Consider the following 19,763-nt stretch of genomic DNA (forward strand, 5'->3'; position numbering starts at 1 on the left):
TAAGTTTGCAGTTAATCTTAATGGAATAATTTCATAATAAAATTTCAGTATTATTTGTATCAAAATCTCATTCTCAAACTCCATTCAAAGTTTAGTTCATTTGTTTGTATACCAATGGGCTTAAAGTAGGGGAGAAAACTTGTCTGTGCTTCTTAGGCTCTCCTCTGGCTCTTTCTATGTGTTCCTACTCTGGTTTAGGGGCAGGAGTTAGAAGAGGTGAATCTCCTTATGTGGCCTCCACTTGCCAGTTATTTTGTCTGATTAATCCTCACTGATGAGCCCTCTACTGGCTTTCATGATGGGGTACTGAATGGATTCTTCTGAAGTCTGTGGGGGCCTCCCCTCCTGATATGGAAAGCAGAGCTCTATCTAGACTTCTTGTTCCTCTTCTCTTCCTCTCCAGTTCTCACCGTATGAGGTGCACCTCTCATGCAATGGTGGTAAGATACCCTAACCTGGTGAGTGCCTCTTTCAGAACAGTCACCAAGGTGGCTCGGGCCCAGACACTTTCCAAGGTGAGTTCTTACATTCTGAGTAACTCAAGCTGTGGAAATATGAGGGGTGTAACTGGGGCAGGCTCTCTACAGATTTTCCTGTGGACAGGTTTGTATCAGTGCTGGAGGCCAAGGTGATTACACACACACATCCATTCATGGGACCAGCCTTTGCTGTTTTACAGTATATATTCTGGAATATCTATCATCCAGCTTTGGGAAAGAGAACCCCTCCTTTACAAAGAGGAGAAAATTACCTCTTTACAAGTCCCCTAACTGCTAAACAGGTCAATACACTTTATTCCCTCTTATTCTTTTTTGCCGAAAGCTGATGAGAACAGTAGTCATGGTAATTTGGGCAAATGTACTGATCATAGTAAACGCTGCAGGGAGTTGGCAAGTGTTGACTGCTAAAAAGAGCTCTTATAACTTAAAATGTGGAAAATATGGTGATTTTCCCATTAAATTGGACTCTAGTTTGTCTCTGTCTCTGAAAATTTTTATTTTAATTCTTACTGCACTGGATCATTCAATCTATATCTGTATCATCTATATTTACCTTCTTAGCTATCTAAACATATATAAAAATAAACATAGCTTTATTAGAAGTCCACAGGCGGGGCGCCTGGGTGGCTCAGTCGTTAAGCGTCTGCCTTCGGCTCAGGTCATGATCCCAGGGTCCTGGGATGGAGCCCCGCATCGGGCTCCTGCTCCGCGGGAAGCCTGTTTCTCCCTCTCCCTCTCCCCCTGCTTGTGATCCTGCTCTCACTGTCTCTCTCTGTCAAATAAATAAACTAAAAAAATATAAAAAAAAAAAAAAAAAAGAAGAAGTCCACAGGCAACTGTCGAATCTATATGCCTACTAGGAATTTTAATGAAAAAAAAAAAAAAACACAACATTCTAATTTCGCTCTAGAGGAATTTAAAAATAAGTATTGGTTCTTCCTACAATAATGAGAGAACATGGGAGGAGGATGGTCTCTTAGCTCAATATTCTATCTCAAGCTTTTGATAATGATCTCCTTTGCTGATGGTTCCCAACGACAAGTCTGTTCCAGCAATTTTTTTAAAAAAGATTTTATTTATTTGAGAGAAAGAGCACGCACATGTGGAGGGAGAGGCAGAGGTAGGGGGAGAAGCTCGCTCTCCCCTGGGCAGGGAGCCAGACATGGGACTCACTCCCAGGACCTTGGGATCATGACCTGAGTCAAAGGCAGACATTTAACCCACTGAGCCACCCAGGTGCCCATATTCCAGCAATTTCTTAATGGTTGCTATTTGTGAAAGTATTTCTTTACAGATGCACAATTTTTCTGGTGATCATTTCTGTATGATTTCACAACAAATTCCAGGATCAGCAATTTTCAGGCCAGTGATGATAAGGCTGAATATGCCTGGTGGCAGCAATCATATTTATTTGGAATTTCTTACTATTCTAAACAGTAATTGAAACTTTCACTTAAGATCTGTGAAATCACTTTCCCCTAGTTTTTCTTATATCATTATGTTCATTCCATCATCTATATCTATATATATCATTTATCTCTCTATCCACCTATCTATCTATGTATCTATCATCTATGTATCTATCATCATCTATCTATCTATCTATCTATCTATCTATCTATCTATCTATCTATCATCTATCTATCTATCATCTATCTATCATTTGTGCATCTTCTTTCTCGGCTCAAATTATAACTGTTGCTGTCTCTCAGGACTTTTAAATTTGCCTTTAAGAGGATTTTATCCTCATGCCAAACTTTCTTCTGTCTTCAACTGCCACATATGTTATAATGACTTTCAAAATCAAATATTAGGCTCAGACACTTTTGTGCTCCAGGTCCCCATAGATATCAACTCACTCAAAAAATGATATGTCATCTCTCACCACCTAGTGTTATTTTGTGGTTTATTTTTCAGTGTGGAGATCCATTCCAGATTCTTTCTTTTACCTTACCTCGATATCTACACAACAATCAAGTTCTTCTGATTCCAATATTACACTACTCTATGCCATTATTTCCTTTCCATCCCATCTTTGTTTAATTGAGCTTTTATTACTCCTAACCTGAATTATTCTTGTAGGTCTTTCTTTATATACTGTCCCCTCAACACACAACCAAACAAAGAAATAATCCACAATGCTGCAACAATGATTTTGCCAAATACACTTATAGTTTAAATCATCCCTAAAAATTACCACTCTTCAATTTGTCATTAAGCCCAGGCTAAACTTTTATAATATTAATAAAGAGACTATGACCATCAACAAAATAGTTTTTTGGAAATAAATTTGTTAAGATTACTTTTTTTTTTTTTTTAAAGATTTTATTTATTTATTTGAGACAGAGAATGAGAGACAGAGAGCATGAGAGGGAGGAGGGTCAGAGGGAGAAGCAGACTCCCTGCCGAGCAGGGAGCCCGATGCGGGACTCGATCCAGGGACTCCAGGATCATGACCTGAGCCGAAGGCAGTCGCTTAATCGACTGAGCCACCCAGGCGCCCAAGATTACTTATTGATTCATCTTAATCACCACTAATTTAATATATCTTTCTCATTTATTTCAAAGATTGAATATTTCTAAAATAAGAGAATCTACATATTATAAAGTCAAAATATGTTTATGTTAAATATCACAGAAAACTGTGAACTAGGAACATTTAACATGAATAAAACACGTAATTGACTTAACATTAAAAAAAGTATATGCTCCCCAGAAATTTCCCATAAATGCATTTTAATTTTCAAGTACTCATGTACTATTACATGTAAAATATGTAACTTTTTCCATATTTACTAATAAAATGCAATTATTTTCTGGAATGAGAGAACACATATTAGAAATAATTGCCAATTTTATTTATTTTTATTTATTTATTTTTTTTTATTTTTTTTAAAAGATTTTATTTATTTATTTGCGAGAGAGAGAATGAGAGACAGAGAGCATGAGAGGGAGGAGGGTCAGAGGGAGAAGCAGACTCCCTGCCGAGCAGGGAGCCCGATGCGGGACTCGATCCCGGGACTCCAGGATCATGACCTGAGCCGAAGGCAGTCGCTTAACCAACTGAGCCACCCAGGCGCCCAATAATTGCCAATTTTAAAATTAAAACAAATTCTACTATTATCAATCTGTATCCAACTACTTGTATGAAACTTTAAAAAAGTGGACAATCTGGTGAGATACAACTATATATGGTATGTAATCCACTTCTTGAACTGTTCACTTCAAACTTCAAAATGAAAAAGCAGTAAGTCCATTCACTTATTTCATCTATATCCACCATTAGTAATGATATTAGTATTTCATAAATATCACAAAAATAATAAATAAGAGCCAGGGACTGATCTGTGGTTCAAATAACAAGGCATCCACAGTTGATATATAGAAAGACCATGCCTGGGAAAGTTCTAATTCTCTATAAAAAATAATCTAGGGATCTTTATGTCAATTAAAAAAGCTGGAGGGCGCCTGGGTGGCTCAGGGTGGCCTGGGATCGAGTCCCGCATCGGGCTCCCTGCTCTGCGGGGAGCCTGCTTCTCTCTCTCTCTCTCTGTCTCCCTGCTTCTCTCTGTCTCTCTCTGTCTCTCATGAATAAATAAGTAAAATCTTTAAAAAAAAAAAATAAATAAAGAGTTTAAGGGATATTGTATTTGGTGACTTTTTCCAGTGAATGACTATTGGAGAAACACCTGTGGTCAGGCATTTTAGGCCAACCCCCTGAGAAAATGGGAGATTAATCACTCCAATTCAAGACAGGCTTTTATTTTACTATTGCACATTGCATGTAAGTCATACAATTTCAAAGCATTTTACATTAGTTCAATATAACCTCAAAATTTCAATGCACTAGTTTTATGTATCTGCCTTTCCTAAAATTTTTGTTATAATTTTAAATATAGGGCATTAAACACTAAACTTTATAAGAGAATTCATCACATGCAGACCTGGACTACAAAACATATTAAAAGAAGAGCTTCAGACAGAAGGGACATCTTCACCAGATTTAACTTAGATTTACAGTAAGGAATGAAAATTAATGTGTGAGTAAATGTGAAAAACAACATTATATAAGGGCATCAGAATGTAGGATAACTGATAACATTGTATCATGGGGAAATACTAGATATAATTATAAGATATATAATAGTAGCCAAAGAATGAAGACTATAGGAATTGTACTGTGGCTATATATTTAATTCTCTCAGCTTTCATTTATCTGAAAATGTATTCATTTCATCCTTATTTCAAGAATAATTTCAGTGGTTATAGAATTTGAATTGACTGTGTGTCTTTGAGTGTGTGTGTGTTTGTGTGTGTATGTGCTCCCTCCCAGCACTTTATAAAGGTCATTCCATTATGTTCTCCCCATCCATTGCTCTCTTGGGAAGTCAGTAAATTTTCATAAAATATCAGCATAACAAAATTTCACAAAGTAAGCTCTTAATAATCATAATATCTGTAATTATTATTATTATTATTTTTTTAAGATTTTATTTATTTGCGAGAGAGACAATGAGAGACAGAGAGCATGAGAGGAGGAGGGTCAGAGGGAGAAGCAGACTCCCTGCCGAGCAGGGAGCCCGATGCGGGACTCGATCCCGGGACTCCAGGATCATGACCTGAGCCAAAGGCAGTCGCTTAACCAACTGAGCCACCCAGGCGCCCCAATATCTGTAATTATTAATCACAGCTCAGACATTCAATCATCGATGGCTATTTCATTTTACTTACATTTCAGGAAACTTCATAATGCTTTGAAGAAATCTGTGCAAAATCAGTTTAAACAAATAGCCCTAATTATGAGTAATACTTTCAAATTTTTAAGCAACACAGTACATTAGGTTGCTGTGCCAGGGAAAAAAAAAATTGTACCAAAAAAACTGTTAGCTAGAATTTAAGGATTAAAAAGGGGTGGGAGACGTTCATAAAGATATTTTATGGCAACGGTGACTGTTTATAAGTGAAATTTGAAAAAAGAGTTCTAGAAAATTAACATTCATAAGATTATAATCATATAAAATTTTCTCTCAATGCTTTTTCCCTTGCATACCATAAATGCTGTTAACAAAAAACCAACTAGCCAACCAACCAACCAACCAAATGAACAAACGAACAAAAGCTACAGCAAAAAAAACAAAAAACAAAAAAAAAAAGAAAAAAAAGAATTGTGTTAGAATAAGACTTGATTTTGTATATTTTATTTTAAAGGCAGAATTTCTGCCCCCCGCCCCGTGAAAGGAGTAGATCATTGATTTATTAAGACACACTAAGCAATAACTGTTAAACATGCCATCCAAATTAATTTAATTAAGTACTTGACTCATTGATTTCATAACTTGTGGTTTTGAGTGGACATGAAACTCATCCAATATTCTTAATTGAAGAGTCATAGCTAGCCACTCCAAGGATAATTTGAATTGAACAAATTTATTATATTTGACCTAGAATTAAATATAATCCAATTAGGCAGAAATTTCTCACTTTTAAATATACTTTATCTTGCACAATAATCTAAATTAATACTATGATAATTTTTCTAAAAGTGATGTTTTAGGTTCTATATCTATATAAGGTAGATGAAAATGAGCACTGAGCTATTCATAGATATTAAATTTATAATTAGAATTGAACACTGCAAAGTAATCAGTAAGCATGGACTCATACTGATAATTAAGATTGCCAAGTTTAATATTTCTGATGTGATCTTTCAAAAAATACAAATGAAATACTTCTCTTATTCCAGGCATCATTTCCCCATACTGTTTTGATATCTGGCCATTAATGCTGGCTATATAGCTTTTACAGCCTGATGGTTCCAGTGTAATTGAATTTTTTTTAATGTGGAGTTTGTGTCAAAGTGTCAAAAAAAATTCCAAATTCCAAAGATGGTTGAAAGAATGTCCACCTGCCCAAAAGATCCAGACAGAAATAGTTTGACCTTTTCTTACTTTGCATTGGAAGTCATCTAGACCACTTACGCCATGTTCAAATGGTTGAAGTAGTTGCAAGCTAACCCAGATTCAATAAGAGGGGACTAGACACCACTTTTGTTTGGGGAATGTTAAGTTCATAATGTAGATCATGCAGAATGAGGGATATTGTTGAAGTCATCTTTGGAAAATACAATTTGTCACATGAATACAAAAATTTGAAGGCAGTACATAAGAAGAGCTGTTTGTGAGAGATGGTGGCATACTTCTGAATTAACTAGATGGAGATAGGGGATAGGGGATAGACGAGAGCATATCAAGATGAGGTAATTGTCCATAAAAACATGAGATATGGGTGCCTGGGTGGCTCAGTAGGTTAAGCAACTGCCTTTGGCTCAGGTCATGATTCTGGAGTCCCAGGATCGAGTCCCAAATCCGGCTCCCTGCTCAGTGGGGGGTCTGCTTCTCCCTCTACCCTTCCCCTCTCATGCTCTCTGTCTCCCATTCTCTCTCTCAGATAAATAAATAAAATCTTAAAAAAAAAAAAAAAAAACATGAGATACAAAGACTCAAATGGTCAGCATCAGTTTCATAAATCAAGTCTCATGTTTGTTCATGGTGATGGTATGGCTTTATATGGACTTGATAAGTTTGCAGAGAATGACTCCAATGTAACTGTCATTTCAAGTTCTTAAGATATAAGTAACTGGGGAATTTTAATGGACATGCAACATTTTTAAAGTCTTAAAATCATGCTAGAGAAGAACAAAAAAGGGAGAAAATTAGAAACTATGTAGGAATGCTTCAATTATACCCTTTTGTTTTGTAAAAAGTCAATAATGGTATATCCATTACTGCTGTGAAATATTTATCTTTGAAACTAGAGATAACAGAGATGGTATCAGTGAAATTCTAGTTTTAAGCTGAGAGACTGAAAAAATGCAAACTCTTCCCCTAACAACAATAAAAAAAAATAATCTTGGAGAATAAATTCTAATAAATATTAGATGAGTGTTTAACTCAAGTATAAAAAGGAAAAATATTAACTTTTTCCAAAAAGCCCTACTCTAATTTTAAACTATTGATTGCATGCATTATTAATGTTTGATCATATAGTAAATCTAAAAGCTAGACTCAAGAGATTTAACTAAAATCTTTACCTCTGACAAAAACTAGTATAATAGATAGGGGCATCTGGGTGGCTCAGTCAGTTAAGCATCTGCTTTTGGCTCAGGTCATGATCCCAGCTTCCTGGGATCAAGCCTGCTTCTCCCTCTCCCTCTGTTCTCTCTCTCTCTCTCAAATAAATAAAATTTAAAAATCTTTAAAAAATATTATAGATAATATAAATACTTGGAGTGTGGGAATATAAATTAAAGACCACATATATATAGTGGAAGAAGGGACAAAAACAAGACAAAGTGATACTTGTTCTGAGTATCTTGCAGACTTACATACATCCATTAAATATTGGACCCCTTAAGGCTGGCTGCTTTTTCTATAGGGAACATGGCTTTTTTTTCTCTTAGGTGGGATTTTCCAGGAAATGAGCTCTGAGATGAAAATTTATTGCAACAGACTAACAGGATGTATTCTCATGGACAACACTGGTAAGGGAATGCAGGAAGGACTGAGCAGAGCAAGAAGTTAAACTATAATTTAATTGCTACAGAAGATCACCTATCCCAGTTTGCTTGTGACATTCTCAGTTTTAGCGCTGAAAGGCTCAAGTCTCAAAAACACTCTGTCTCAGACAAACCTGGACAGGATCATCCAATTCCATATGGAAGTCCAGAATTGGCATGCCTCTTCAGAAATGTGTTCATCTGGGGCCAGGGGGCCATGATCCACATTGACTAGACATTGAGAGACAAGCTATATCTCAGGAAAGGGTACAACTTTGGGTGACCGGCTCCTTTCTGCTAAGAACAATTCCCTAATGTCTCAAACAGTTCACATTTAACATAATTATCATTGAATTCATAAAACCTCCCTCCAATCCTGATTTTCTCTCCTTCCTTAAATAGCAGCTATAGCCTTCCCCATTCTCTCACCCTCTGAATTTTAAAACCTTCACTACATCCTGTAAATTGTAGCTCCTAAATAATTTTCTAATATGTCATTGTACCTTTCTTTCCTTCCCTTAAAAAACAAACAAACAAATAAACATATACTGGGGATATAAAGGAACTGTATCACTTTGAAATCTAAGTTGTAAGACTTTGCACTTTATAATGATTTTTTCAGATCTTCTTAGGAGTTTCATAATACATGAGAATATGAGAGTAGTAACTACTATTCCTTGTGGTAAATCTTCATGTATATATTAGCCACTACATTCACTAAATTATTTTCATTGAATTTAAACAGAATGTTCTCGTCTCCACTAAGTCTTAATCAGTGGAAATAATAACAAAGATTAAATCCCAACTGGGGCATAAAGATTATAATTCATATGAGAAAAGGGAAGGAGAGAAGAAAAGAGGTACTATGCAGGGGAAAATATCAAAGACCTGGCTGGAAGCCAACACAACCCTGTGGAGTGAGTTCTGCTGTGGCAGGGGGAACCACTAGCCAACAGAGATTAGCCTACACCATTTGACCATCTGGATATGAGCAACATGTCTTTACTTCAAAGATTTTGCCTTCTTTTCTCCTTGTGTTTAAAAAACCCATTTAAAAAAAAAAAATAAAAAAAAATAAAAAACCCATTTTGCATGGTTATTCTGCAGTTGGAAAAAACCTCAGCACTCCTGAACACTCAAAAATGAAGGTGAGAGAATTGACAACTTTTTGGTATCACTAAGGAAAAGCTTTAACTGTGATAATGGAGAAACTTATTAAACTACTTTCAAATTGCTCACTTAGCTAAAAGAGCAATACATACATCACATCTGTTGCAATAGGGTTAATCCGGAGGTCATAAAATTGTAATATTTAGGGGTGTCTGGTGGCTCAGTCGGTCAAGCATTCAACTCTTGATTTTGGCTCAGGTCATGATCACAGGGCTGTGAGATGGAGCTCGGTGACAGGCTCTCTGCTGGGAGTGAAGCCTGCTTAAGATGCTTTCTCTCGGGTTCCTGGGTGGCTCAGTTGGTTAAGCGACTGCCTTCGGCTCAGGTCATGATCCTGGAGTCCTGGGATTGAGTCCCGCATCAGGCTCCCAGCTCGGCGGGGAGCCTGCTTCTTCCTCTGACCCTATCCCCTCTCATGCTGTTTCTCTCTCTCTCTCTCTCTCTCTCAAATAAATAAATAAATAAAATCTTTAAAAAAAAAAATGCTCTCTCTCTCTCCCTCTCCTTCTGCCCCTCCCCCACCTCCCTCTTAAAAAAGTTATAATATTTAGCAAAATATCTTTCATTTTGGAATCAGAGAGAAAATATTACAAATCTTGGTAATGCACAAGATACAACCAGGATCTGTATTAAGTGGAAAAAGATATTGAGAAAAAAACACTACCTGTTTTGGAAAGAAAAAAAGATATGTCTAAATGGATTTTTCTACTTTAATTTTTTAGTTTTAAGTTTCCCAAATGACAATTTTGGTTAACAATTTCCCAAATGGACCAATTAATCATTATTCAGAAGACTTTGTACTACCTTGCAGACATATATATATTTTTTTTCTTGTACCCATCATCTCATATAGTCACCATTTTCATGTGTACATAAAATGAAATATTACTCAGTCTTAATAAAGAAAGAAATCTATATTTGCAACAACATGGATGAGGCTGAAGTACATTATGCTAAGTTAAATAGACCAGACGCAGAAAGATAAATACTGCATGTTCTCACTTACATGTGGAGTTCAAAATAGTTGAACTCAGAAGCAGATAGTAGATTGGTAGTTGCCAGAAGGTGGGGGGATGGGGAAATGAGGAGATAGTCAAAAGGTACAAAGTTTCAGTTATGAAAGAAGAGTCAGTTGTGAGGGTGGTGACTATAGTTTACAATACAGTATTTTTCTACTTGGAAATAGCTAAGAGGGTAGATCTCAAGTGTTTTCACCATGAAAGAAAGAGAAGAAAGGAAAAGAAAAGAAAAGAAAGAAAGAAAGTGAGAGAGAGAAAGAAAACAGTAATTGTGTGAAGTGATGAATATGTTCATTATCTTGATCACCATGATCATTTCATAATGTACACATATATCAAAACTTCAAGTCATACACCTTAAATATATACATTTCTTAGTTGTCAATTATATCTCAATAAAGTTGAAAACAAAAAAAGACTGTAACATAGTAAATGAACTTAAAATTCCAAGAATAGTGATTCTCATCAAAGCATGTGAAAGAACAGGAGATGTTTTAGGAGGGTAGATATTAAATTTAATTGCTTGAAGGCAAGTATAAAAAATAGGTAGAAGTAGGCAAAAATTTAAAATTGTTTCAAAACTTATAAGTGAGGTTACTGTTATACACTATTATACACTAACTAGAATGTATACTAATTGGTAAGCCATAGAAAATAACCTAATTTTGGCCTACCTGATTCTGAGTTGACTTTGTAGACCTTGTTAATCCTGACATACAGTATAATGTATAGTACTAATGGAGGCTATTATCCATGTGGTTTTAAACACTCCATTATGTTCTAATAGATGCCACCATTCCAGCAAGCATCTATGGAGTGTCTACTATCCTAATATGGGGTGTTAGCAATGGCAACATTCTGCTTTCATCAACCTGTTTACCAGCCTCGAAAACACAAAATTGATACGCAGAGCTTAGTAGGTGCTCCCTTCCATCCATCAACCTGATCCCAATGGTCATAGAAGATGGTAGAAGTGCATGATACGAATATTCTTTATAATTTTCCACATATTTTAAAAATTGTGCAGGGACACTAAGAGCTTAAGTTGGAATCATGTGCCACCCTTTAACATTGTGTGACACTAACCTAATTATTAATCTCTCTGTTATTCAAATTCCACATCTGTAAAATGGGATTTTATAGAACCCCTCTCAAGAGGTTGTGTTGAAAATTAAAGATTTATCTCTATAAAGTACTTAAGCAGCAGAAGGCAAAAGGTGACAATGATAATGATTTTAATGAGGATGCCCATGGGGCAGCAAAGATAGAAGGAAATTAGTAAAAGGGAGGCCAGAGTATCAAGATGAACGTTTGGTTACATAGGTGATGAATCATTCATAAAGGAGAGGTTATGTTGTACTTTTCATGAAGGAATGCTGTGATCTCCCATATTGAAAATAGCCTTAGAAGTCATTAGAAAAGAAACTCCAAATCTCCCTTATTTCATTACCCTTGTCAATATTTTTATTAAATATCACTACATATTTATTTTTCTAGATGAGCATGTTTCTCTGCATTTACTAGACAGAATTATTCATTTAGTTTTTAATTTTAAAAAGTTAATAAAAATGGATAATAGCTTCACAGGGTAACATTTGTAAACATAGATATATTTGTGTGTGTGTGTGTGTATAAATATGTGTATATATTGAATCTACTGTGAAAAATTCATTTCTTACCTTCTTTCTTCACCCTTCTATTTCCTGTTCCTTCCCACATAGGTAACCACTGTTACTACCTTTTTTTTTTTCTGCATACCTTTCTCTCTAGAGTTTCTTCATACATGTAAAAGTAAATGTAATGCAATATAGTATAATATAACATACAATATAATAACATATGTATACATGGTTCCCACACCCCCACAAACATCATCCTTAAAAAGTAGCATATAATGTGGATTATTTTGTACTTTTACTGGTTAGCTTTATACCCTAGAGATCTTCCCATTTCAGTGCCTAAGGTACTGTCCCATTCTTTTTTGGAGTTGTCTTGTATATACCAAGATTTATCTAACCTGTTTTCAACTGATGGCATTTAGGAGGATTCAAATATTTATAATCCAAACAAAGTTTGGATAGCTCCCCCTTCTGTAACCCTCAGTTTGTTTCCCAGAGTCCAGAGTCTCTCATGGTTTGTCTCCCTCTCTGATTTCTTCCCATTCTGTTTTCCCTCATTTCCTCTATGGTCCTCTGTGCTCTTTCTTATATTCCACACATGAGTGAAGCCATATGATAATTGTCTTTCTCTGCTTGACTTATTTCACTTAGCATAATCCCCTCTAGTTCCATCCATGTTGATGCAAACGGTAGGTATTCATCCTTTCTGATGGCTGAGTAATATTCCATCATGTATATAAACCACATCTTCTTTCTTATTCCCTACCAAAGATCATAGTTATTTTCTTCTAAGTTTATTATTAAGCCAAAGAAATGGTCTCTTACTATACATGTATTCATACATGTGGCTTTTAGTTTTCTTCTTTCAGTACAAGGTCAAGAGCACTGGTATTTTCCTTGGTTTTCTTACAAAAAGCGTGTCATGTTGTTTTGGGGAAAACTTGCATTTTCATATTTCTTTAACATGGCAAATGCTTTTTATCTTACTTTCTATTAAATATAATTGGAATTTCTGTACTTACTATATATAGGACCTTCATTGGATACTTATAGCTTTATACTGAAACTTAAAATTTTTCATAATTTTAATGGACAGTTTAAAATTATAATTTTAGCTTTTTTAATAAAGAATAAGACACAAAGCACATAAGAAGTTTATAGTGTATATACTATAGTGTATATACATTATATATACAGTATATTATATATACTATATATTATATATAGTATTATATATTGTATATACTATATATTATATATATATAGTATTGTATATTATAGTGTGTATACATTTCTTCTGCAGCATGAACTCTTCTTTGAAATCTGATGGAACAAGGATAGTCACCTCAAAGGTATTGATGCTCTTATGGAAAATCTAGAGAATCTCCTTGTTTATTTTATACAATCATTTTAAAAAGAATTCAAACTAAATCTTGATGTTAAAAGTGAATGGGATTCTATTTTTAAGTTGAAAGAGTTTACTTTTGTTCTGGTTTAGTTCTTGAATAAAGTGATAAAGTAATTGTATTATCTTGCATATCAGCAAATAATGTACAAAGCCACTTTTATTGACTTCTTTTGATAATGGTAAGCCTTTTCTAAGTGCTTTACATATTCAAATTTATTTATGCTTTATATTGACCCCTTAAATTAAATCCTATAATTATCTTTTTTCTACAGGTAAGAAAACTGAAGCACTTACAAGTTAAGTACCTGCCCAAAGCCAACAAATTCAAAGCTGAGATACAAGCCATTGCACTCTGTCCCAGTGGAACTGGTGGATAGGATGCATTCTATGACCCTACAAGTTAGAGTTGGTGGGCAGTTGATCACAAATTAACATCATCGGTGTCACAAACTCACCTTGCAGTGTGCTTTCAGCAATCTTTTCTCTGTTTGCAACATAATTTATACTTTTAACTTGCTATTCTATTTATCCGATAATATTGCAGAGACTGAAGGTAAAACATGAACTTCATGTACTTTCCTAGGATTGGGAATTAATTTTTATTGATCTTACTTTTTAGGTGATTGATGTTTGGTGACCGATATATAACTTTGGAATGAGACTTAATGTCATGTTTAGCATAAAATTGCTTGCCAAAAGTCAATCTGCCCTTTATACAAACTAACAACAAAAAAAATTAAAACCTGATGTTTAAATATTGAATAGAAGGAAATGTGTTAGGGTTGTTAAAAACAAGTTTTAATGATAGTTCTAAGCTTTACAGATACGGTGTTTTAGGCTCCAAAGTGCAGTTTTGCTGAAACTGCTTCTGTCTGTCTTGATACAAAGTACTCAACATAATAAGTTTTACTCTACTACATGGAAAATGATAGGATGTAAATTTTACAGTTATTTTTTATTTGATGCTTACAGAACCTTTTAGCAGTGACAAGTTGAAGTTTATTTCAAATAAATTTGGAATTAGAGCTGATTTACTAGTCTGTATATTGTGAATTACATAGGCTATATATTTCAAGACATAGATATACATTGCAATTGCAATATAGAAAGCGATTGCTTATTTTACCATGGCAGGATTATTTTGCTTTAGGGAAGGAATATTAAATTCCACAAATATTTGCTGAGCCTGTTTCTCTGCATTGAAGAAAGTGCTTCTCCCAAGTGTTTTAAACTGAAATGATATATAAAATTTGGTACTTCCTTGTGTGAGGTGCCACCCCTACACCAGAATCTGCTCTAACTTTGGCTCACACTTCAGGCGGAATGATCTATCTGCGAACTCTATCATGTGGCTCTATTCTGGGTTTTTATGTTACTATGTGGATTATATATGGAGGGACCAAGGGTTGTAGCATAAAAACAGATCATTCCTCAAAATAACACAGGGGTTCTTTCAAGTTGTCTCTGGGTCATATCAGACATTTCTTGCTTTCTTGACTCCTGTAACTCACTAGAGGTACTTGACTACATTAATTCAAATTTAATTCTGTCAACAACCTAATGAGATAAATATTATTTCTCTTCATGTTACGAATGAGGAAACGGGACAATTTGAGGGTAAGTAGAGTTAGTAAATGACCATAACCTCTACCTTCTTCATGTTTTCATGACAGTTTGCCTGAGAATAATTATAGCAAGCATTTGTTTTCATTCATTTTATTGAAATAAATAATGTAACAATAAAAAATGCAATTGGAAATTCTTACTCTTCTCAGAATTATTGGCTATAATCCACTACTTCTTTTGGTAGAAACTGCTATGAGCAAAAATCAAAGCAGCTTTTTCAGAGCATATATATATATATTTAAAGATTTATTTATTTGAGAGAGAGAGTAAGAGTGATTGGGGTAAGGGGCACAGGGAAAGAATCCCAAGCAGACTACCCACTGAGTGTGGAGCCTGGCTGGGGATCAATCCCAGGATCCCAAGATCATGACCTGAGTAAAACCAAGAGTTGGATGCTCAACTGCCTGAGCCACCCAGGCACCCCTTATATGTATATTTTTAAAAATGGTGTAAATAACTAGGGATGTATTAGAGCCAGCTTACCCTGGCTCATTAAAGTACACTGTTAAATTTTCAGAGATTTTACAAGTCTGTTTTAAAATGCAACCATTATTTAAAATTAAATTATATGAACACACAATATATGATTATAAGCAAAAATGATAAATACTCAAAACTCATTCACCAGTTTTTTGTAAGTTTACTACATTAACTATGATGTATGTTATTGAAGTTATTTATGTGTATTGTAGCTCTATGGTGAAATACTAAGCAATAGGATTGTGCAATGTTATTGAATATTTCTTTCCAACTTTATGTTAAGTGACATCATGTTAATAGATTGACATTGGCCATAATGGTAAAATTTATACCATGGAATGTGATGAACACTGGAAATAAGGACTTAAGTCACTGTTTTGGTGGTTGCCTAAAGAAAATGATGCCAAAATGTTAATAATGCATATTAAACTTAAAACACTGCCTTGTCTGTAGTCATTACATGCTGACTTGGCATACACACACATGAACACACACACAGACAAAAATGAGAAAATATTCTTCTAGAAATCAAACACTATCATCTTATTCAGCAAAGACATCGTTCATATCTTTGACGAATGAGGGAATTTCCAAAACATGTTTTTATTATTTCGCTTTCATCTTACTTGCTAAGTAAGCAAAATTATTAACTAATATTATGTCAAAAATACACTCATTTATCAGTGATATGAGTGAACTTCTTTGCATCATTTGTAATCTGTTTTTGTCAAATGATGGTTAAATTGCAAACATAAGTTTGCTACAGATACAAGAGGTCAGCAAAAGTCAATAAAAAGCATTCTGTGAAAATCAATTGGCTATATGGGATTACAATAGGGTATAGTATTTTTATTATTATTTGTAAATTGTGTTCTATATATCTTTTATATCAGTACAAAAATACAATAAACTCATACATTATTTTCAGTTTATTTTTAAACATTTACCAATACACTACTGCACATAACTCACTCAGTAAAGGCTGAAATTTTGAAAGAAATATAAAGTGTAGGAAATCTTGATAAAAATATTGACAGGGTATAAATATAGAAACATTGAAAGCCATAATCATTAACCAGTAATAAGTTAATGGAAAAAAAAAAAAAAACTGACAAAATAAAGATGTTTAAATTTACCAGAACAGATTTTTTCTTTGCACTCAGTTTTGTGATGGGCAGCTTTCTAAGTTGGCTTCCAGTGATCCTGGCTTCCTGATATTCAGGCCCTAGTGCAATCCCCTCTTACTGGAGAAGCAGGCTTCCTGCCGAGCAGGGAGCCTGATGCGGGGCTCGATCGCAGGACCTGGAATCATGACCTGAGCCGAAGGCAGACGCTTAACGACTGAGCCACCCAGGCGCCCCCAGACTTACTTCTAATTAACAGAATATTCTTACTTGCCATGATGTAATATCTTACTATGTTAATAAATTTAATTGGCTAGCAAGAGAGGTGGCTGTAATATAATTATTTATGAAGGATAGACATGCTACAATAAACATACAGTGTTTATTAACAAAATTGATGCTCTAATGAACTCAATCAGCTTGATTAAGTAGGAAGCAAGAAAACTTCTAATACAATTACTTTTTTGTATGTCAAGTATATATGTTTTCTTAGGATAGATCTAATAAACCTTTATGTCTTATTACATGTCCACAGTAATAGCTAAATGCTTTTACAGCAATATTTAAATATCTCTAAATGATGTTTTCTAACCTATAAAATTTATTATTCTGAAAACAATGTGCTTATTATAGTCATAAATATTTCTAGAAAGCCTTGTATTTGAAGAATAATGACTTTGCTAGATTGATTTCTAACACTCTCCTATCTCCACTGCAATGTTAATGAAACCTAAAATGAGCTGATCTTTAACAAGCTTTCTATTCTAGTAACTTTTATTATTTGCATTTATTCATATGACAGAGGCTGTTTTCAAAAAAAGTATTAATATATTGTAATATAAAATATTTTTAAGAATATTTCAATCCACCAAAGACCACAAGCAGAATATAATAAACAGAAATAATTTTAAGTGCTCTAATGAAAAATAAAATTAAAACAATTAAACAGCATTTCAACACATGGAATTAAGAAATTATATATTCAGGGGCACCTGGGTGGCTCTGTTGGTTAAGCATCTGACTCTTGATTTCAGCTCAGGTCATGATCTCAGGGTCCTGAGATCAAGCCTTCCACCAGGCTTTGCACTGGGCTTGGAGCCTGCTTAAGATTCTCTCTCTCACTTGCCCTGTGCCCCTCCCCTGCCACCTCATGCAAGCATGCTCTCTCTCTCTCTTAAAAAAAAAAAAAAAAAAGTAGAATTTTCTGACCAATAATAAAACAGAAAATTTGCATCCATAGAGAATAATTTGTTATAAGCATTGTGTTATAACTCGGATATAATGACATATCCATTTAAGGGCTGTTTAGGATAAGTTTTAATTTCAGATATCAAGCTATAATTATTCTGGCATTCTTTTATATAACAATTAAAATAAGCTATCTTATGAGGAACAAATGATGTCTGTTGGAATATTTTCATGATGGAATGAGGACAAATGATAGCTTTGTTAATTCTGAAAATTGCTCTGCTTGAGGTTCAATGTGTGTACAGTGCTTCCATATGAATTTGCATTACCAATGGTGGTTTTGCTCCATTTAGTAGTAATAAGTAGAGACTGAATTCAATCAATGTTAATCATAATCAATTGGCAATTATAGTTATATTAAGGTCAGTGATACTTTTTCTTAACCAACATTTGTTGACACTATTGTGAGTTTTGCATATAAGTAACGACATAAAGTACATTAAATATTTAAATATTTTATTATAAATGCATGGAGCATTTTTATTTTATGACTCACAAAAAAGGCAAAATGCTAAGTTATTAATAATCATTGTTCTCTTAGGAAATGTTTACATCCCAGTGATTGTTCTTTATTCTCATATCTCAATATTTTGGAGAACTTTGTGGTTATAATATGAAAATCCACAGCATAAAGCAAACTGGATTTTGTCTTTTGGATTATTTAGCTCAATGTTTTTATATTCATATATTTCTCCAAGTGTAATTTTTCTAACTTACTTAAAGTGATTGAAACTCATAATTGAAGTTTGGTTTCCTTAAACTAATTGATCCACTTTCTATGCATTTATTCATATCAAAATGCAATTCTAATAATTATTATAGCAATTAAACAATACATAGTTTGATAATAACAGCATACTGGTAGTAGGTTATAGATATAAAAAAAATGTTTGGATATCTTACTTTAAATTTGAAGAGCAATATAAATAATAAAGGCTAATAATAATAGTATTTTTGAATGCTTATTTTTTCCATGTGCCTTTTTTAAGTGCGTTAAGTGCTTTAACTCATTTAAATCAAAATGGCACTATGAAATGGTATTAAGTAGAAAGTGACGAATAGAGAAGCTATATACTTTGCCACAAAAGCAACACATATTAACCATTAAAAATAGGAATTGGATTCCAGGTCCAGAAGCTAGACACTTGGTCACACTGTCTATGGGGAATATCGCAGATATAAAATATACTTATAAAAAAATAAGAATTTAATGTACTACTCTATTGAAATTCCCTAAAGACATATTCTTAAGAAACAAAATTCTGGGGGCGCCTGGGTGACTCAGTTGGTTAAGCGACTGCCCTCGGCTCAGGTCATGATCCTGGAGTCCTGGGATCGAGTCCCGCATCGGGCTCCCTGCTCGGCGGGGAGTCTGCTTCTCCCTCTGACCCTCCTCCCTCTCATGCTCTCTGTCTCTCATTCTCTCTCTTGCAAATAAAAAATAAATAAATAAATAAATAAATAAATAAATAAATAAGAAACAAAATTCTGGCATATTAAAACTACTTGGGAAGGGGTGCCTGGGTGGCTCAGTTGGTTAGGCAACTGCCTTCGGCTCAGGTCATGATCCCAGGGTCCTGGGATCGAGTCCCGCATTGGGCTCCCTGCTCTGCGGGGAGCCTGCTTCTCCCTCTCCCACTCCCCCTGCTTGTGTTCCCTCTCTCGCTGTGTCTCTCTCTCTCAAATAAATAAATAAAATCTTTAAAAAAAAAAAAAACTACTTGGGAAAATTAGATCCTTGTAATAATAATGATGCTAAATTCGATTTTCATGAAATTCTATGAAATATGGTTATATTCTCTTACCAGATACAATGTAGCACATATTCTATAGAATAAGTTTGTCAGAGACATCAAGTGCAGCAAAGGAAGAAATCAACTAAAAAAAAAGCCAAAAAAATTATTTTTTATGTCTTTCTAGTTTATTCCCTGGTACTTTTAAGGTTTTTCACTGTTTACATGGCATGTTCTCACTCTTGAAATAACTAGGCCACTTAGAATATTGGTGCTTAAAT

The sequence above is a fragment of the Mirounga leonina genome, unplaced genomic scaffold (genome assembly GCF_011800145.1).
Source record: "Mirounga leonina isolate KUSES-001 unplaced genomic scaffold, KU_Mleo_1.0 Mir_154, whole genome shotgun sequence".
Lineage (NCBI taxonomy): Eukaryota > Metazoa > Chordata > Mammalia > Carnivora > Phocidae > Mirounga > Mirounga leonina.